Source organism: Protopterus annectens, chromosome 12.part0, assembly GCF_019279795.1.
Source record: "Protopterus annectens isolate FY-2018-M chromosome 12.part0, PAN1.0, whole genome shotgun sequence".
Taxonomy (NCBI): Eukaryota; Metazoa; Chordata; order Ceratodontiformes; family Protopteridae; genus Protopterus; species Protopterus annectens.
Genome location: NC_056746.1, coordinates 234,960,333 through 234,983,469, shown reverse-complemented (window position 1 = coordinate 234,983,469; position 23,137 = coordinate 234,960,333). Strand labels below are relative to the sequence as shown.

At 37.8% G+C, this 23,137-nt stretch overlaps 1 protein-coding gene across 1 annotated transcript in view; it reads left to right on the top strand.

Moving 5' to 3' along the window:
* The first annotated feature begins 15,979 nt into the window (after nt 1–15,979).
* Nucleotides 15,980–23,137, top strand: part of UBFD1 (ubiquitin family domain containing 1) — an 896,669-nt gene continuing 889,511 nt past the window's right edge. The window contains exon 1 of the mRNA XM_044089298.1: nt 15,980–16,110. The gene's annotated coding sequence lies outside the window, so the exon portion shown is untranslated. The remainder of the gene's footprint in view (nt 16,111–23,137) is intronic.

Here is a 23,137-nt window from a genome sequence, read left to right as displayed (position 1 = left end):
TGTATCCCAAAAAAGATTTGAAACTACCTTAAAACGATCTATGGCACTGTAATGCCCTTTTCTAGTTTTATCAGGTATAAAATAATATCATCTGTAAATAAAGCCATCTTTTCTTGATTACTATACCAATTATATCCTTGAATTTCTGAGTCTCTTAATTTCTTTGCCAGTGGTTCTAAATATAGTGCAAATAACAAAGAGGAAACAGGAAACCATGGTTTAGGATTGAAATGGGCCTGTATGAAGCTGGATCTGATGGGTCTTTACCTTCTTTAGGTATTACAGCCACCACAACTTTTTCCAGGATGTTGGTGCTTCTCCTCCTCTTAAAATATGGTTAAACAAAATCTTTCAGATGTTCATCAGTTTTTCCCTCCTAGCTTCTAAACTTCAACAGGAGTACCATCTGTTCCTGAGGACTTTCCTGTGGCTTGGTTATACATCACAATTTTCATCTCTTCTCCTCCTATCCTGTTAGTAATTAAACCTCATCTACCACTAACCATAGCATATTTAATTCTTTCATAAACATTTCCATGTTTACCGTTTCTTGGTCTCCATATTTCTCTGCTTTATATGGACTTTCATAACATTTCTGAAATATTTCTAGTACTGGGGAGGACATGCAGACTCCACAAAGAGTGCCTTCTGTGTGGAGTCTGCATGTCCTCCCCGCGGTCGAGTGGCCTCCGAAAGACATGCGTGAATGGGCGTGCCTTCGCTGAAGGTTGGGCATCAGGCTGGCAACTCGGCACCATAAAAATCTACTGCCAATCATTAGGGGACCGGAGTTCCGCTGTGGCGACCCCTAACCGGGAAAAGCCGAAAAGACAAAACTGGTACAGGATATCTTATTATCTTCCTTGTTATAGGCTCTCAAAGCTTGTTAACAACCCTTTCTACTTTCTGTTGCCCGCGCCATTGCCTTAAAAGTTTTTGTGCTCTGACATTTACATCAAAAAGCAGTTGCTTAACAGAAATCTTTCTAAACTCATGCACATTACTGAGGTAATCCTTTAATTTTCTGCTTAGCATTCTACAATTGCTCCTCTTCTTGTTCTGTGAGATTCCCACTATTCTGTGATACTATAACATTTGTCCACCCCTCTAAATAATTCTTGTTACTTCTTAACCATATTTCTCTCTATTTTATTTCCACCCTATTTTTAAACTTCAATTTAATTTTATCCCACTCCCTAGCTATATTTTCATAAGAAATTTCTATCTTCTCTAATCACTCCTGAATAATTTCTACCTTTCCTTAAATTCTTCTCTTTTCAGCAGATAGGCGGGAAAGCACCAGTGTCTCACGCTTATTTCATTACCCTGCATTTTTACTTTAATTATTGGTGTGTGATATGAAATAGTTATTGGATGTGTACCAAAACTTTCAATTAAATGCACATGGTCCTGTGAAATGTAAGTTCTGTCTAGCCTAGCTCTGTTTTTGCTTCTTTGGGAATAATACATAAATTCACTCCAAACTCCTACTACTGAATTCACATCTTCCATGCCAAATATTTTCATAAATTTCTTGAACAAATCAACACTCCTTTGTTATACTTTCCCTTCTGAGACACCCTACAGACACATCTTCACTGTTGCAAATCAAATTCCAGTCCCCACCTATAAGTAATATTCCCAGCTGAAAATAGATCATTTCCCCCCAAAACTTCTTAACCTCCATTATAGTAGTTTTAGGTGGAATATAAATACATGCCAGTGTGATCCTCCTCCTTTGCCAGTAGCCCCTTAGTACTTAAAATCTACCATTATTACCTTTTTTATCTTCTTCTATCACCATTGGAGCTCCTCTTGCAATTAATACAAGTGCTCTTATTTTCCTTTGTCCCAAGTATTCTGCTAAATAACAGTCCTGAAAACGTTTCCTTATCAAATTCACATGTTCAGTTCTTTAAAATGTGTCTCCTGTAGCAACGCACAGCTATTTGCACTCTACATTTTTAACAGAGTTCACTACTCTTTTTTGTGTACATCTGTGATACCATTAACATATAAAGATAACATTGAGAGTGCCATTATGTTAAAAGGTTATTATTCCCACCTTTTATTTGTAACAGTTTTTGTTAGGTATCTAGTTCTAGCTTTTGTGATACATGCATACACTTATGTTTGGCAGGTTGATCATTCATAGAGTTGTTTCTTATCTAATCAATTTGAGCCTATATCACATCTTACAAAACTTTTTGTTTTATTGAAAGCCCTCAAAAAATATCCCAATACACTCCTAAAACCTATTAACTTAATACTAACACACAAAATTATGTACATCTTCAAATATTGGAAATGTTACCCTTCTAATAGGAACAATTGTTCCAAACTGACAGCCACACACACATAGTTGGTTTAACCTAAAAGGAAGGTTATCCATGAGAAGACAATCGGTACAGCCTGTGCGTCTAAGTGCTGTTTGGTTTTGTCTTACCCTTATTACTTTCCCAGAATGGGAAAACACATGAATGTGTTCAGAGAACATTATCTCCTAGCCATTGAAAGAAAGAAGTATTTTGTTTTTATTGCTGTTTATCAGATTGTCTCCATGGAGACACGAGATACAGAGTTGCTTCTACATGCATGTTTTATTTATTTATTTACTAGAGAAAAGCTTTATTATATTCAGTGTTCTCTTCTATTTGTTTTTTTTTCTAAATAGCCTTAATTCCGACATTCCCTTATGCAAGAATAAGAAAAAGCACATCAATTTTTCTTGTAGTATACTCTTTTGTCCAGACACTTTCTTCTTTTTTACACTGCAATGCTTAAATTTCTTAAAACTGAACAAGGAGAGAGAAAATAAGGGAAAAAAAACAGGGGCACCTGTTTACTTTAGTATCCCCATTACAGCTGAAAATAACTGATAAAACTTAACTTCATAGCATGCATATTACATCATGCACCGTAACATTAATACTGTTAAGAACAAAATTTTGTTTTACTTACAGTTAACTCTCTCCCACCTCTTCTCTCCTAATAGCTCCTCCAAACATTAATAACATGAAGTAGGGCATATGCTTTAGAGTCCCCTACAAGGTTAACAAAGTCAAAAAGTCCAATAGTTCCAGTTTTTTTTGTTCTATTATGTTTCGTAAATATAATTAATGCTACAATATTTTGGTATTTTAAGCTTGGTTTATGAGCAAACGGAGATGTGTATATAAATATTATAACAGACATGCTTAGGTACAGTATGTAAGTAAAGATGTGAGAAATTATGCATGGACAGCATGGAAAAAGTGTTAGGATGGAAAATGGAGGGAGGGTGAGGACAGAGTTATAGCAGGAGGCTGACAGACTGTGGAAGAGGAGAACAGGCAAAGTGTTAGAGAACAGGATTAAGAATGGGAAAAGATAAGATTAGTCATTAAAGGTGCAGACAAAAGGGGTGAGGAGGTATACTACGGTACACAGAGCTGGTAGTTAGTAGGAGGAGAGGGGTTATGTGTTAAAAGTGGTTATGGATATAGAGAGTGAGCAGTAAATAGTAGGGGTGAGAAAGAGATGGATATGTGTAAAAGAATTTTCTCAATTGTTTGTTCATTGCTAGTCAACACAAGTGAGGGGGAAGGGATGCTACAGTGCAATTTACGTTTAGTACCCCATGGATGTGCAGTAACAAACTCGTTCATTGCTAGTCAACACAAGTGAGGGGGAAGGGATGCTACAGTGCAATTTACGTTTAGTACCCCACGGATGTGCAGTAACAAACTCCACCCATTCATGCCTAGAACTGATGTAAATATGTAGTCAATGAATATTCGCTTGCTGATTGAAAAGACATTTGTGGAGTTAATGAACATTCATTAACTAATCAAGCAACTGTTACAAATGGAAAAAAAAGCATAAAATAAAGATGAGTAAGAACTTCAGTATTATAGCATTAAAATATAAATGACTTAAACGTGTGATTCTATAAATAAATAAATTTAATGTATAAAATACTCTGTGACAAGCACGTCATGAACGCACTTAATTTAATTACAAATTTGAACTTAGTGCCACTACTATTATATGACTACTTACATGAAAAAAATGACCAACAGATGTCATAAATGCATCTTGCTTGTAGCCAACCAATGTGCAGAAGTACCTACAATGCTACAAAGAAGAGTGCATTTCAAGGAAAATGTAACACCTTGCTGTGAAACAGTATTTCTCTCATAAACAGGGACAGACTGACTTCAGAGAGATAAAAAATGTATTTTACACTGACATACAACTGCCTGAGGTAAAGCTGTGTTAGAAGAGAAAATACAGTTTAAAAATATTCCTGGTACCTTGTGAACTGCTTCTGCTGTGTAGAAAATTCATGAAAATGGATAACAGGTAATTAGTCATGGATAAAAAAGGCTTATTTGCCAACTGCCAACATGAAACTACTTCAGTGAGAATTCTCTATTCTCTATTCATATAAGTTAATTACAGTTAATTTAAGTATGGTGCAACACAAATTTAAACTTATGTCAGTTATTAGCATGTGTCAGTCAGCAGCACATTTATGCAACATTGGCATAGTTTTACTATAGATACTCTAACTTTCTCTTGAAAAATCCACTGAAAGCAATAGGAATAGAACCTGTATAAACTAATAGAAGAAAATTTGGCCTTTTTTGGATAAGCATGCTCATCACCACAGCAATATATCTTTCATAAAAGTCCTGCAGTTTGCCTCTGGGTCTTCACTGGTCACTAGTCTATATACTTTAATACCTGTGTAATATAAATAACCAACACAGGACTCACGTTTGGGTGCTTCAAGTACCATTTTAAAGACAACAAAATGGAATTCTGCCAGTAAAAGGATGCCTGTTTTTATATGGAAAATGCACATTACCGTAACCTCATACAGTGGTTTCTGCAGGTAGAATTTTACAATAAAGATCAATGACAATTGAAATTTGGACATGACACATCAGCTCATTTGAAAAAATAAATAAATAAACTGAAGCCTGGAATAAAACCTGAGGCTGTAACATCCAAAAGTACTTAAAGAATTAATACACTACTATTGGGTGCAGAAAAACAAAACAATTACTTTAGCGTAGTACATTCTTTAATATCCGTTTTTGTAAAACAACTTCATCAGAAAATACATCTAATGAAAATCCAAGTCATTAAATACTACACTCAATTACAAACATCCACTCAACAAATAGATTCAATTCACTATAAACAATAAGATGTTTTAATCCTACACTTGCCCTTTCAGTCTACGATCTTTTAATTTAAACTTAGGAGACAATCAGCTTTTAACTTTATTTGCCACTGTGTCTCTACTTTTTCATCCTGGTTTTTATAATCCACACCCCTTGTATCTTCTAAAACCTATTGCAAAACAGCAAATGTGAACTTGTAGTTATTCCAAGAAAGAGTATGTTTGTACAAAGCATTCTTTCAATCATTTAATTTAATAGCATAAACATGCTCCTTAATTATTTCCATCTGACTCCTCGATATCATAGCCACGTAAAAGCTGTTGTACCCTGAACATAAACTGACGTATATTACCCCTGTTGAAGCACAAGTATCTCTTCCCGGGATTTTTATAGTATGAGAAATATGGTGTAATAATACACATGGGCCCTCATGTATAAATCCACATACTGAACAACCATGACATTTATAAGTACCCCAACACTTATTAGTAACTAGAGGGAAACTTTTGGTCTGGTCCCTTTCCAACATCTGTTCAAACAACTTAAACAATTCATTATTACCTGCAATATTTTCCAATTACTAGTTATAATATTCTTAATATAATGTACATCAACAGACGTATCTAAGCAAAACCTGGGTGCACTATCAATGTACATGTGCTTAAACCTTTTTTTACTCGGATTCCCTTTCTTAAGTATTTGGCCAAACCTTTCTGCCCTCTTACTTATAATCTTTTGTGCAGTCTTATTTAAAAATGTACAATTGCAACCTCTAGCTTCAAAAAGGGAAGAAATATATGCTATCTCTTCTAAAAATTGTTAGTAGTCACTGACCATACGCAAGGCTCTTATAAACTGTCCCCTTGGTATATTGTTTTTGACAAAAGTAGGATGATCACTACGCTTATGTAAATATCAATTAGAAAAAGTATTATTTCTATGAATTCTACTGTCAAATCTATGATGTACTAAATTTCATTCCAATTGAACATCTAAAAAGTTAACTTTTTGTCCACCTTTTGTAAATTCAAGAAAAGTGGAAGTGGAATTCAAACTAGTAAATACATCCAATTTATTTTCATAGTTATCCTCTAATATAAAAAACAAGTCGTCCATAAATCACAAAGAATCACAGACCTACAGCAGATGCCCTATGCTGACTGTCTAAAAAAACTCCAGCTATACTCTGTCGCATATTGACTACTCAGAGGCGATCTCTGTTTAACATACAAGGCCATGTCAAAACTCAAAGCTGTTGGACATGCTGCACTTAAAGAAATCCCAATCCCTCAGAGCCACATGTTCCAGGGATCTAAACCTTGTCATCACAATGAACAAAACATGCTGAAAGGATAGGTTCCTGACCCAGAGACTTCCCAGACTCTGGAATACACTGCCCATACATGTCAAGCAGAGCACCTCTTTGGCCTTTTTCAAAAGGAACCTTGACAATTGGATGGGAGATAGGAAATTCACCCCGAGGATCATGTCAGTCACCCCTAGACAGGGGTCCAGGGAAGTAAATATTGTGGGAAGAAATAGCCAGGGAATTATTATGGCTAAGCTTGTATAGGCCCTAGGGCAGATAGCCTAGTACCAACCTATGAACCTATGCTAATAAACAACTCTTCGAAATGTACTTATTTTTTGTAGACTTTCCTTCTCCCACCATCCCAAAACTATATTAGCGTATGCTGGGGTTATTTTTGCCTCCATAGTTAAACCTTTTCTTTGTTGGTAATATTTATTATTAAATACAAAAAAAATATTCTGTAATAGAATCTGTAATAAGGTACAGAACAACTGAATCATGTAATTGTTGACTTCTGTGTACAAGTATAGCCTGACATATTAGATTCCCTCTTTTTCAGGTATATTAGTAAAAAGAGATACTATATCTGTAGTATGCATGGAATTTTTGTTAGGATGCTATGGGTAACCATTTGAAATACCCTTATATACTCTAAAAATACCCAGGTGTCTTGTATATAGGAGGTGATCAGTTGCATCAGTGGGTTAAATACGGAGTCAGGGAACAAAGAAATACCTTCTGTTGTACGTCTGGGTGTGGAAACTATCGGTCTAAAAAGGAGGGGGGGGGGTCAGTGGGACTTTTGTATATTTTTGGTATGCTGAACAATACTCCTACTGTAGGATTTTCAACCAGTTTTATTCTTCTGCACCCACTTGTAGTATATTAATCATCTGAAAAAAAAATGGAGAGAGCAAAGAGTAACCACTGGCCATACTCTTAGAATGCTTGTGCAGTCAAAGCTAGAAGCACAGTTAAAAAAAAAATATGAGTCTTCACAGTGTTGATGAGTCATGGTAGGAGCTAGACTGTTAGTGAATTGACTCATTTAGGAAAGAAATAACACAGCACGTTATTAATGAAGCACTACCAGCAAAGTGATTATTTTAATAAGATTTTACTACAGTTAGCCACACTGATGTTACTTAAAAACACATGGTTTAAAATGAAAATACTTTCACTGTTAATTATTGTAGTAAGTCACTCTTCAGACACGCATTCAGTGTGCATGTGGCAGAGCTGATGCCTTCAACTACATTCTAAAAGTTACATGATCTGGTCAAAAGAGCATAGCTATGTTAAAACTCTGCCGGCACTTTTACTTTTTTATTTATTCCTACAGCTTAATGCAAACTGTAAAAAAATCAGTGGGATATTTTTAAAGGGTATCCAGGAATTTCAGAAGTTTTAGGTACTGCACCAGGATTTGTAAATAAAGGCTTCAAGAATCTTAATTACTTTTAATTTAAAGAGTTAAAAATGAAAGGAAATGGAAGTATGTGTTATGAATAAAAAGGGGGTATATAAATGTTATGGCTGTTTTTACTGCAAGTCCATAGCAGATGATTAATCTACTTAATGCTATTTTACTAAAAGGTAATATAGCAGCCCCAGGTTACAATGAGTGTACATCTAATAATGCGGTTTATTTGCTCAGTGTTTGGGTTGTGAACAATACAGGAAAGGCCAACTGAATGTTGAGAAGCAAAATTTATACCACAAATATAGATAATATTAACAATGCATTGGGTAAACATAATATTGAATGTATAAAATGCAAGAAGGTTTTTTGTATTAAACACTATTAATTGTGGGGCCTTGGGGTAAAGATGCAGAAACATTAGTAGTAGCTAAAGAACTAAAACGGCAAATTTTATTGCACACTTACATAAAAAACAAGGATTACCGAAACAGTTAATTACAAATGCATTTTTTAATCTGCACCTTTAAAACATTAAGGTGACTGGTGTTTGTTATCACGTGACAGTAGTTATAGGTTCATAGGTTCATAGGTTCATAGTTGGGGCACATTTAAATGTCTTTGATAATGTTGCTTGTTATAGTTTGATGAAGTCTGGTTAACTGCGAAGATGAAAGTGCTTACTACTGATTAAAGTGTTGAATTATGCTATTTTGCCTAGCTTCACTGCTATTTTTTCCACAGCTATACAGATCTGTTGCTAGTCGATGCACATGGGGTGGGGAGAGGGAGCAGTTGTGTGCAGACTAGGGTACCGGTGCACCACATAATCCATGACTATGGAACTTTGACCTACTTTTACTTTTCATTAATTGTATGCCTAGTGGTATTTCATGCATGTGATGAGGACACCACACCCCTCAATCCCCTTCCACAGTTATATTTTTATAATTAGACTTAAAAAAAGTGGAAGGAGGTGCCATACCCTTACATACAATAATTGTTAAATTGTCATACGCTGAGGCTATAAAAATGTCATTGCTTAAGTCATCAAGGTCAAATAAGACCAAGTCTCAGTAGAAAGAAAGTACTGCATTACACAAAGGTACATCCACAATTTACAGTAACCAGGAAAAAAAATCATCTCAAATCAAGTTCTCTTAAACCTTCCACTAACAATAATATACTGGTGACTCCACAGTAAGACACAGAGGCTCTCCCCTCATAAGGCTGGACAAAAACAGGGTGACAGGGAGTTGTCTTTCTGTTACCAAGATATCCAATGTTTTGAGGACCCTCAAAATGAGAAAATGCGAGTATGACATGGCGGTGGACCATGTGGGTGCAAATGATCTGGAGGAAAAAACCCTAAGGGAATTGCAGAGGGACGTTTCTGAGCTCTCCATACATGTAACAAGTGCAGAAAAACTGTGGTACTGAGCAGAATCCTACCTGCACTGAGAATGATGCCTTGGTACAAAAGAAGATACATCCCCTTTGGTACAAACTCTGTACCCATGAACTACCACATAGGCAGCAATCTACTTAACACCGAATGTGTGATAAGGGACCTAGGTGGACAGTAGTCTCTTCTTTGATACTCACATCGCCACAGTAGTCAGGAAATCCTGCTATGTGGCACACCTCATCATAAAAGGGTTCTCACCCAGGAAAAAAGAGGTCATTCTTGCCCTCTACTCGACACTCATTAGACCGATTATAAAGTACAATGCCCCTTTTGGAATGTACCTTACAAGACATCTGCAGCAGCTGGAAAGGCCACAGAAGTACCTCACAAAGAGGATTACTGGCCTCAAACAAATGCCCTACACTGACCGCCTCAAAAAACTCCAGCTTTACTCTGTAGCATATCACCTGCTCTGCGGTTATCTCTGCCTAACATATAAAGCTATGTCAAACCCAGAGCTGTTGGACATGCTACACCTAAAGAAATCCCAATCCCTCCGAGCTACATGCTCTAGGGACCTAAACCTTGTCACCACAATAAACAGGACATGCTGGAGGGATAGATTCCTGTCCCAGAGACTTCCCATACTCTGGAACAGGCTACCCATCTATGTCAAGCAAAGTTCTTCATTAGCACTCTTCAAGAAAAATCTTGATGAGTGGATGGGAAATAGAAAATATACCCCGGGGATCACTTCTGTGTCTCTGCTCGACAGTGGCACAGGAAAATAACTTTCTAGGGTGGTGTAAGCCACGGAACCTTGTTGACTAGGCTTACATAGGCCCTTGGGCCGATAGCCTAGTACCTGCTTATGAACCTATGAAGAGATGACTGATAAATGACTGTAAATGGTGCCATTCAGGGGTGATCCAGTATGTGTCGGCATGGGATGAACTGCTGCACAGCCCCATTTGCTTGCTAAGAATGGCTTGCAACTCTCTTTCCAAGACTTCTACATAATGGTTAAATCCTTTGCTGCCTACCATAGTACCTTTTTTTAAGCAGAGTTCAGCTAAGGGATCTTCCAACCTACAAAACATAACATACAAACCACTGGATAATATCACTGCAGTGCTGCTCAATGTTAGGCGTCTAAATAACAAATGGCCTGTGGGATTTCTGGGTGGATTACTACTGAAATGTTGTATAACAGTGCAGAAAGCAATCCCTCTATACTAAGGTTTTGTGTCTACCATACATCTAGACCCAACAGAAACTGTGGTGATGTAGCCATACTGGATAAAGACTATATTACATTAAAAGAGATTCACAGAAACCTCCAACTATACTTAGATTCAACTCGGCCTAAACAAAACCAGCTTTCAGAATATAGTATATTATAGGACCCATTTGATGCCCGCCCAAAAACCATACCAATTTTTAAGTGAAGAAAACAGCAAACCAGCCTGGTGGTCCCCATGCATAAACAAACAATACAATAAGAGAAAAAAAGCTCATTAGAATACATAGCAAAGCTAAAGACCCACAAATTAAAATTAACATCAAAAGTTTAATCAAGGTACTGAAAAATACCATCAGGAAAACTAAAGCTTCACATGAACTCAGACTAGCATCAAAAGCTAAGTATAATTAAAAATATTCCTTTACTTATGTTGGGAAGTTATTTAACACGCAACTGCTCTGAATTCATTCAAAATGGCACTACCAACTCTGATCCAGTGGATATCACAAATATACTGGCAACAAAATTCAGTGTTAACTTCAAACTAAAGACATCTATGCCAAACCCATGTATACCCAAGGACCTAACCCCCACCCCATCATCACAAAATAACACTTGTTAAAAATAATCTTCAAAATAAAAAATACTTTCTCTATGGAACTTGACACACATACCAGGGTGCATGCTGTACAGCACTAAACAAAGTACAGGTGGACCTGCTCCTACAACTATTTAACCTGAACTTATCCTCTGGCTTTGTTCCCAAGGTTTGGCGCATACCAGTTGTGATGCTTCTTCACAATGGTAGCTCCACCACAGACCTTGAGATTTACAGACCCAATCGCCTTACCAGCTTCACATGCAAGGCCATGAAATGGGTCACAGCAACCCAAATAAACTACAATGTAAAAAAAATCTTTTTAAGAATTGATCTCCAGCAGTTGACTTTGTTAAGGGTACATCTTGTTTAATTAATCTGGTAAATTTCTCTGAGGATAACAAAGGCAGTGAACAGTGGTCATGCTCTCCACAGAGTATACCTTGACCACACCACACCATTTAGTACTGTAGCACATGCCAATATCCCTTGACTTCACCACACCATTTAGTACTGTAGTACATGCCAATATTTTCAACAAACTAAATGCACTCCAAATTGGTTCCTAAGTAGACAAATAGATAGCTAATTGGCTGAGGGAAAGAACCCACAGTGTGAAGGTAGCAGCTGCAGCCTTGTAGAGCAAGCAAGCAACCAGTGGGGTACTACAAGGTTCAGTGCTAGGACCCTTGCTATTTTGGCATATATATTCCTGATCTCCAAAGTAAATTCATGAACTTTGTTTAACTACGTTTGCTAATGATTGCAAACCAGCTGGTACAAATGATGCCACTTCTAATATGCAGAAGCTACAAAGTGAAAACATGCTAACATTTTAAGCTTGGACAGCAGGCTAAAACTAAATGCTAAAAAAATGAAATACTATTGCATTTGGCAAACCCTCCATGTAGCTTATAGTACAGAAAACTCTTCACTCCAAAATGAAGATGCAAAGAGAAACCTGGGAACATGGTTAGAAAAGCCCCACTCCTTTGACCACCATGCTGCAACAGTAGTCAGGAAATCCAATCTGGCACAGGTGATCACAAAGGGTACTTCCTCTATGTCCAAAGAAGTCCTGACTCCTCTATATTCTGCATTGATCAGGTCCATCATAGAATACAATACCCCCCCTTTCGAAATGACCTTACTAAACAAATCAAGCAGTTAAAGAGACCCCAAAGGTTCCTGACAAAAAATATGACGGGACTAAAAGATATGAGCTATCAAGAAAAGCTGAAGACCTTATCCCTGTACTGTATCCTACAGGCTCCTTGGCATGATCTGCACCTTGCCTTCTAAGCCATTAGGGATCTGGTATCCAAGACCTCTTATTTTTCTACAAACCAAATAGTCCTGTGAACACTAGAACCAGAAATCTGAACCTGCTTCAGCAAATAAACAAATCATGGTGGACAAATAGATTTATCACACAGCATCTATGCCTTCTAAGTAACAAGCTTATTTGCCAGAATAAGCAATGTGACACACTGTCTTCCTTTACAAAAAAATTAGACAAGTGGATGAGTATTCATAAATTCACCTCTGGTAAAACTGGCTATCACTCCTTGGAAAAGGAGGCAAGGTCTGAGTGGGTACTGGCAAGGTGTAAATGGCCACATGACCTAGTTGCAATATACACTCTATGATCTGTGCAAAAGTGTTATGATAATGCATGTTGTTTTTATATGCGATTTTATATAACTTTTATTTTGTGTGATTACACGCGGTAAAAAAGGACAATGGTGCAGTCAGGCAGTTGATGGTCAGGGGCAAACAAATGGAGGAAAAACAACATAAAATAGAACTACAGCAGCACTTTAATCAAGGCTGGACAAAAAATAAAAACCTTGGAACTGAATGGCCGAACTTCCTGAACCCAATACTCAAAATGTATTAAATGTGACTACTGGCTTTTTATTTCATAAGGACAAAGACTTACATAAAAATATGTTGCTGAGTGAAGAACATGTCTGGTTTGCTTTTACTTATTGCATTTATACTTACTGTCCTTATTTGTACAATTACTCATTTTATTTTGTTGTACTAGAGAGAGAGAGAGAGAGAGAGAGGGAGGGTGTGTGTGTGTGTGTGTGTGTGTGTGTGTGTGTGTGTGTGTGTGTGTGTGTGTGTGTGCGTGTTTTTTAAAGTCTGTCGAGCTTGGTTTTGGTGAGGTATGGTTAAACTTTGACAGGCTTTGTACTGCACATCCTAGGGGTTACTTCTGCACCACAATTGCTGCTGGCACCCCTCATTTAAACCTCTCAGCCCCTAAGCTACAGAAGTAGTTACAAAATGAAATGCATTTCCAAACTGGAAATGGATGGGGTGGAAGGTTAACAGCACTGTCCATACTACACTGACCCTTTTAATTTTACAGAACAGTAAGGAAGAAATGTAATCAGTTTATCAATCTAATAAATCAAAATTTTATATTAGTCATCATAAAGTCCAAATACTTTTTCTTGCAATCAAAACACAAAACTGACAAGTACACCATAGATGTAATCAAACCTATCAATGTTGTACTGTCCGTCACCCAGTTCCTTTCCTTAACCTGCATAAATAGGTTACTCTCATAAACAATCACCATATACAAATACAAGTTTTAATAATTATTGTGGTCAAAACTGTGACAGACAGCATCTCTTAGCTCCCTATGTGAAGAGCAGGCTGATTGGTATATAACAGAAAAGGAGTTACGGTCCTTGGATCCTCTCAATTGCCTTAAATAGGTCTGCTGGTAACTCAATTGCCTTAAATAGGTCTGCTGGTAACTAGCAGGACGGTCTCCTGAGTCACATTACTAGCATCCAACAGGGTAAAATAAACAAAAAAGAAAAGCGCACACGTCTGATTCAATGACCAATTCAGCAAATAAAATCTGGTCTCAAGACACAAAAGGAATATACACTGATGCCTGGGATATGGACTTCCAACATCCACACATAAACTATGACAACACACTGACCACATACAGATTCTGAGTCTTTGGCTTAGAAACCCAGGCCCTTTTCTCACCAATCTCTCTGTGAACCAAAGTATCTTTAGCGCCCCTTAACTATGACAACTGCTTTTTAGGCAAATTATTATATCTCTCTCTGACACAAACACACATATATACACAACTCCCAGGGAAGGTCTGCAAAATTCTTCAACTCCTCACATCTTTTTCTTGCCACAGTAGTACAGCTACCACTCTAGATATGGCTAAAGACTAAACACATCAGTTACACTACCTATCTTGACTTAGCCAAACATAAATCATAAAAAAACAACACCTCAGTGGTAGTTTGCCCAAGTGATCTGGTTAATTGGAGGTGGATAACACAACTCTGCCAACTAAGTCCTTCTCAGATAATGCACAATAACATATCAATAAATGATACTAACACTGAATAAATAAAAACTTTATTAAACAATAAAGACACTGCTAATACAGATTAAATATGCAGAGGTCATAGCAATGAGCAAAGAATATAACACAGTCATGTTGTAGAAACAAAATATTTAAAGAAAAAATGATGTATAGGTACATAAATGCTCTAGTTGTGACATAATGAAAGAAAAACACTAAATCTAACTATTCTAAATAAGTAAAAATTATGCAAGGCAGAATTCAAACAGCAAACCTTCAAAGAAGTGTCACCAACATCTCCCAAGCAAAGACTAACCAACTGACTGTACACTGATTTTGGTCCCAGATATATACAGCTCAGATACCCATTCTGATCCAAGGGAAAACCAGGTGGTTACATTATATTCAAAACGTATTTTTCTCACATAACAAAAGAAAGGCTAATTAAACACTAAACCTCTTTTTTTTTTTTTTTACATTTGGAGACTTCATATACAATGAACATATTTCTCATTTGAATGCTAAGGACTGCCATTTAGAGCCGATTTTCTTCCTGAATCCAAACCCTTGTATGACAATTATATGCAATAACTTCCTTCCTGACACAGGATAAGAAAAAAAATACATTTTATACATCAAATACAAAATGTCACACATTTTTTCAACTTCCTTTTTTCATTTGCAGAAAAAAGGGTCATGTATTCTCAAGCCACTGGAAGCAAGAAACAGACCTCAAAAACTACTTTATATCAACACACTGTAACATAATAAAAAATAACCCTGGCACCACTACGTGTATGTATACATACAGATATATGGTGTATACATACAGATATATGGTGTATATATATATATATATATATATATATATATATAGGTATGTGTGTGCATATAAATACAAATTTACATATATACTTATACATACATACGTATGTGTGTACATATATATATATATATATATATATATATATATATATATATATTAGACACTTTTAACTACGTACATATGTAGTTACATAAATATACGTCTTGTGTGCGTGTGAGACAGATTCCGTCGTTGTATACGGAAAACGGTATTATGCCAGAGAAAACCATTCCAGTAATTCTGGGATCGTTGGGCCTGAACTGTTCTTTCAATAAGACGAATTTCCATTTCATCCAGCAAGCGCAAGACTGCTGTGGTGACTTCTGTTTAGATCTTGATTCATTCTAATCATTGTGCCGAAAAGGACAGAGGGGTAATCCGGAACTACACAGTTATTCCAGTTTAAGTAAAACACGTTTTACTTTATAAATAAAAATTTGGTGCAATTAAATAACATTGGAAAACAATCCAAGGGAACGTGAAAACAGAGCAGTACCGAAACAACATATAAACCCAACCGGAAAGCTGACCTAGTACGCATATCTGTTGTCTATCGCGTGTGACATTTTAACCATAAGCGACTAAATGTAAAAGTAGAGTGTCCACTTGCTGTGCTCCACGTCACTTTCAGGGGCCATCTTGCTGCGGGAGAGCGCCGCTACAGTTCCGTACCTATGCAGGAGTCATGCACATGAGTGTGTAAATAACGAAACTTGGGTTGAGGTGATCAATGTAAGTGTATTTCATAGTTTCTTCTAAGAATCTGTGTATTTTATGGGTGGTTATTAATGTTTCTGGTATTGTCAGTGGTGTTGACATAAGCGACATTTAGGTAACGACAGAAACTAACTAATTATTTCCCTGAACTGATTCGAAACTAGTTATACTGTTATTGTTTTGGTTTCATCCAGTGACGGCAAATTGGTTTAGGTTTCAAAAGAGTTTTATTAAAGTGAACATCTGGAGTGTTGCCTGCCACGATTATTTGATTAACGGCCGTAACGGTTTTGGCAAGAGGGACTCAGTTTGGCACTAAGGGTTCATCGCACTGGAGTCTTCTAACTGTCATTCTTTGCACACCCCAGGATTCCCTTAACAAAGATGGCAGACACACACATGCTGTCACTGTCAGTAGGTGCATTTTTGGGGATAACAGGGATTCTGATTTGGGGATCAGTGATTAGGGTTTGTGGCACATAAACTATTCCATTCTGTTGATTTGTGAGCGGAATTTCTTGGCCAGTGTTTATTATGGGGAATTTATGTGAATGCCTCATCTGTGTAATTTTGTAGAGTGCATTTCATTTTACCAAGTATTTTGTTGGTAGTATTTATTCTCTAGTGTAATGCGTTTTTTTTGTATTTCTGTGTAATTGCCAGCGTCTCATCTTTTGTTTCAAGTTTCCAACAATGGTGGTACTAATGTATGTTCTGTCACGTAATGACATTGCATTCCGCTGTAAAGCATAGAAGTTTTTGAAATATGTGGGGCACAGCTGTGTCTAGATTTCCACTTAGTGTTGTAACAAGTGGTTATCTTAAGTACACTTAGCCAGATGATAAATCCATGTAGGAGAACATTGAACAGATGGGGTTGCTTTTCCAAGGAGTGTCAGTGTGCCTGCTTAAGAGATAGCAGACAGCCTACTCCTTCATCTCTTAAAGTGCTGCCTTGTCATTGTCCGCTCCCGACGTTGCTCTTGTAACGCATACTTTTAATCAGTAAATCATTTATTTTTGTATATTTCTATTTTGTTCTTAGACGGTAGGATTATATATTCTGCCACATTTTACATTTCTGAAGTGTTAAAAGTCGTACTTTCTGTATTATACACTTTGCCACGTTTCACGCTTTGGGCATGTTAGTTACACAGTGAGTAAAACCTTACACATTTTGTATTATGTATTGTACGTTATTCAATGGAGAGACTATTATTTATTTGTGTGTTAATCAGGATAGAGCAGAGATCCAATGCCAAAATTCTCATGTTCAGCCCAAAGACAACAAGAAACAGTATTAGAGCAAGCAGCCAGAGAAATAATCACTGTTTACGATTGTATGTGACAGAGGCAAGCAGATGGTTGTAAAATATATATCTCCTCTTAATAGGCTAATTGATAACTTAAGCAGCATTGTATAAAGCTGATAATATCCTAATACATAACTATTATGTGAAACTCGCACAGTAAGGTTTCTACTCATCTAAGAAACATCACTAAGAGAAACTTACTCAGACATGAAATAATGATTGCTTAACCACTGAACTAGCAAAAAAAAAATAAAGAACTGTGACTTAACATTGAGCTCAATACTCTTGTTTAAATATGTTAACCTTAAGCCACTATGTGATAAAGTAGGTCAGAACCATTGCACATGAAACATTACTCTGTGACAACACATTGTGACATGATCTACAATTCTTATTTAAAGGGCTTAGACTGGAGAAAGGAAAGGAATAGTAGACATAGGGATAGTTAAAGCATTTGAAGGATGGAGGAGTACCTTGAAAAAAGTACAGGAACGGATGAAATATGGAGGGTGTTACAAAGTTGTTGCTGTAATTACTTGTTTTATAAGTCAAATTTAAGTGGATGTAAGTGTTAATTGTTTGATTTATGCTATATGATTCCACTCTTAAAGCATAATGTAAATACTTTAACTAAGAATCGTTTATCTCCGTTAGATTCACTATTTATTTTTATGTTCTGTGGAACATTGTGTATTTTATTTATTTAATTTTGATTAAGTATTGAAATGTATTTTACTTCTGTGTATGTATAAATAAAACCCCCCTCATTCACAATGACTATCGAACTCTTAGAAACAAGGTAAAAAAACTTATCATCTCTGATAGACAAAATTACTTCTTCACACTTCAAAACAACAACAAATCAGATCCTCAGAAATTCTGGAAAGGCATCTCCACTCTACTTCACCCCAGTAAAATAGTCACCCCAACCCCTGACCCTAATGCCACTGATACAGACTTAGCCACTCAATTCAATACATTTTTCATCGAATCTATTTCTAAATTAACCTCCTCTTTCTCCTACAACTCACACTCCAACTCACCTCCATCTTACCCCAACCACACTCAACACAACACTACTACCAATGACACTCTCATATCTACTAACTCTCTTCCACACTCCTCCTCCTCCTACTCTCACTCCATCTACACCTTCCCCTCTCCCTACAATATACACCTGCTCTCCTACTCTCTCTCCCTCCACTTTATCTTCATCCCCTAACACCCCTCTCCAGTCCCCCCTCCATTCTCACTAAAACCTATACCCACATCCACCATACTAAAACTCCTTAAGAAACTAAAACCAGGCACCAATGCTCCCGATGACATACCCTCTAACTTTCTAAGCTTAGCAGCCGAAGGAATTGCCTACCCTATTAGCATATTAATCAACCGCTCAATTCAAGAAGATATGGTTCCCCAAATCTGGAAAAAGGCCTTCATCATACCTTTGCATAAAGGCGGTAGTAACTACCTTGTTTCCAACTTCCCCATTGCTATCCTATCTCCCATCTCTAAACTCTTGGAAAAATGCATCCACCTTCAACTCCTACCACATCTCCTAGATAACAACCTACTTTCTCCCACACAGCAGTTTAGACCAAATCACAGCACTATGACAGCCCTCCTCTCCTTTCTAGAAACTGTAAATAGTGCCGAGACTCTGGACAAATTGTCTCTACCCTTCTACTTGACCTCTCTAAAGCCTTTGATACTATATCACATAGACTGCTTCTAACCAAACTCTCCAAACTCAACCTCTCCCCCTCTACTTTGAACTGGTTCTCTAGCTATCTATCTAATAGACATCAAGCAGTGAAATGGAAAAAGGCTACCTCTTCATTCCTTAACACCCCAACAGGCGTCCCCCAAGGTTCCATACTAGGTCCCCTCCTTTTTAACGTATTTATAAATGATTTCCACAAAGCCATCCCTCTCTCCAATATCATTCAATATGCAGATGATTCAACCATTATCTGCAAGGCCTCCACCATCCCCACTCTCATAAAACTAACTCAAGATGCTTTCTCTACCACTGAACTATGGATGAAAGCAAATCATTTAGCACTCAACCCCACTAAAACTAAATTAATGATATTCACCCCTTCTAAACAAAACTCTCTCAATACAAACTCATTCTCAATTACTAGTGAAAATTACACTCCCCTGGAACTAGTGACAGAGACCAAACTACTTGGAGTCCAAATTGACAACCAACTAAAATTCAACTCTCATATACAACTCAATATTAAAAAAACATCAAAAGCTAGGGATGCTCTATAGACAAAAACTACCTAACAACCACCACTAAAATCACTCTCTACTTCCTTTCTTATTCCCTCCCTTCAATATGGAGCTCCACTACTAACTAATCTACAAATCTCCTGAAAAATAACTCACCTCATGCTACAATAAAATAGCCAAGTTTGCTACCAACCAAAAGACTTACTCCCACCATTGCTCCTCTCTCCAACAACTAAAATGGCTAGAACTACCCCATCAGCTCTCCTATACACAACTATCCCTTGCTCACAAACTTATTTTCAACCCCTCCCTCTGTCCTCGCTCTCTTCTGTGCTTAAAATGCACAAACCTGGTAGAATATTAAGGTTCAGCAACCAAAATCTGCTTGAAGTGTACAAACCAACCCGTCCACCTGGCAAATACCTTCTCTCACATGTGTTAGCTCGTCTCTGGAACTCTCTACCTTCATCTATCCGTACTACCTCTAACCATCTTATGTTCAAAAAATCTCTTCATTCACTTCTACTTTCTCAGTGGGAATGCTCTTGCTCCCACCCTACTTAAATACCCATCTCCTGGACTCCTGCTGACGTTCTTGACTTCTCTCTCTCATTATCCATAATTTCCCATTTCACTGTTCATCACTAATGAATACATAAGAATACTCTGCACTCTCATATGTTGAACTCTCTTTATTAAATAACTCTAGTAGAATTTGAATTTATGTATAATTTGAGATAATCTGTCATCAGTTTTCTTTTTTATTTTTAAAACTTAAATTTATTGTAACTGTTTTGCTCAGCATTTGATTTTTGCCTACTGTGACTTTAACAATGTTTAAACATGCCTAATACTTACTGTAACCTACATTGTCTGTAGCTTTTCTCCCCAGGACTCCATTGAAAACGGGTTCTTTTTGGCCCAATGGACTATCCTGGTAAACCAACTGCAAATAAATAAATAAATGTATTTTACTTCTGTGTATGTTAAATTTATATTGTGCTGTTTGCTTATTGGTTTGGGTCATTACCTAAAAGGGTCATCATACCAACTGAACTTCCTGACCAGACTGGCAAACATAGGTTCATAGGTAGGGGATATGGTTTTCTTTAGGTGGAGTATGTCCATCAATTCTGGGTTGGACATGGCCTTGTATGTTTGGTAGAGATCACCTCTGAGTAGGCGGTATGCAGCCGAGTACAGCTGGAGTTTCTTCAGTCGAGCTGCATAGGGCATCTGCCTGAGGCCAGTGATCCTCTTGGTGAAGTACTTCTGTGGTCTTTGCAGTTGTAGGTGTCTTGTAAGGTACATCCCAAATGGGGCATTGTACTCTATGATGGGTCTGATGAGTGATGCTTAGAGGGGCCCAATGACCTCTTTCGATCTGGATGAAAACCCTTTTGTGATTAGATGGGCCACATAGAAGGATTTTCTAACCATTATCAAAGGAGAGGTTACTATCTACTTGGGTCCCTAGATCCCTTATTACATTTTCCGTATTTAGGGGGCTACCACCTATGTGGTAGTTTGTGGGTACTTTGTTTTTTCCAAAGGGGATGACTATGCACTTTTTGGCATTTAGCTTGAGGCCATGATTTTGACACCAGTTGTCTGTCTCAGTAAGACCCTTTTGGAGGTGTCTGTGTCAGCCGGAGAGTCAGCTATAGCCCCTAGTTTTCAGTCGTCTGTGAACTTGGTCAGCCATAGTCCTCCTGTGCTTGCCTGTAACTCTGAGAAGTATATGCCGAACAGGAGGGGTCCTAAGACTGAGCCCTGGGGAATGCCACTTCTAACTGGTTTAGAGTCAGACCTAGCTCCCAAACTCTTAATGTGGGTTCTGTCCGTGAGCCAGTTGGCAACCCATCTCGTGACGTAGGGGTTTATGTTCAGGCTGGTGAGCTTGTCTATAATACCTGAGTGGGGAATGGCGTTGAAAGCCTTTGTGAGCTCTAGGTAGGCTGTGTGGACCACCTTCCCTCGTCTATAGCCTTGGTAATTGTCTCAAAGAAGTCCACCAGGTTTAGGAGGCATGATCTGCCCTTAACAAAGCCAAACTGGGTAGGGTCCAGTGTTTGGATGTTCCCAATGTCTCTGTTAATGAGATCCATGATGATGCACTCCATAGCTTTGCATACCAAGCTAGTCAGGCTTATAGGGCGATAGTTCCCGGGATCTGTTGTGACTCCACCTTTTATGGAGCGGAGTAACCATTGCCTTGCACCACTCTGTGGGTACGTAGCCTGTGGAGAGGCTGAGTTTAAACGGTATGTTTAGGTGAGAGGTTAGTTCATCTTTGAGCTCGTGTAGGATGCAGCCTGGGACACCATCCGGCCCCACTGATGCTGTGTTTTTGGCTTTGGAGAGGGCTGTTTTAACCTGTGTGTCTGTGATTTCAGGGGCACTACATTCTTCTGGTATAGTTATGGACCCTTTTGGGGGTGAGAGGGGGGTGTAGTTTGCACTGGACCTGTATGCAAAGATGTTGGCTATATCGGTTGGTTCAATGTATTTTGTGCCATTCTGCACCAACTCTGAGCAGATCTGAGAATTGCCACTTATATTCTTGACATAGCTAAAGAATGCCTTGTAGTTATCTTTGGAGTCCGTGGCAATTTTTCTTTCGAAGCTAGCCTTGGATGATTTTACAAGGAAATGTAGTTTCTTGCTGATACTGATCAGGGATGTCTTCCCCATTTAAGTGCATTTAATGTTATCACAAGAAGTTTAAGGCTACTGAGTCTTGCAACCATTATGCCATGTCAGTTCCCCACCCTAGATTGTAACCCCCTTTTCGAGGAGGGTTGTGCCAGTCATGCCTAGGGTGAATTTATGAATACTCATTCAATTATCCAGGTCCCATTTGAAAGAAGGTAGTGTATTACACTGCTTTATCTGAAGAGTGAGTCTATTCCAGAGGTTTGGAAAATTCTGAGTAACTAATTTGTCTCTCCACCTTGTTTTACTGCTCTGTTAAAGCTGGTTTAGATCTGATGTTCTGGTATTTTTGGGATTGTTTGATTTGTGAAGGTACAAAAGATCTTTGACTGCTGGGTCGCCTGACTGCGTGGAAGGCAAGGCATTGATTTCCTCTGAAGAGTCTGTAAGACACTCAAGGGAGACGGTGCTTTTAGTCTTTTCTGGTAGCTTAGTGATTTTTAATGTAGAATTCTCTTTGTTGGAAGCCTCTAGGGTGTTTACAGCTCCAGTTATACAAATCTGGTGAGGTACATCCTAAAGGGGGCATTGTATTCTATACGGTATCTGACTGGTGCTGAATACAAGGGAACAATAACTTCTTTTGATATGGATGATATTCCCTTGCTGATCAGCTGTGCCAAGCAGAAGCATTTCTGAGAGCTGTTCCACAGTAGTCAGGGAAGAGGGAATTATCAACCTAGGTCTGAAAGTACATTTTCATGTTGAAGTGGAGTATTCAATGTTATATGCTGGGGAAGAGGAGGCATTGTCTGCCAGATGCGACAGTA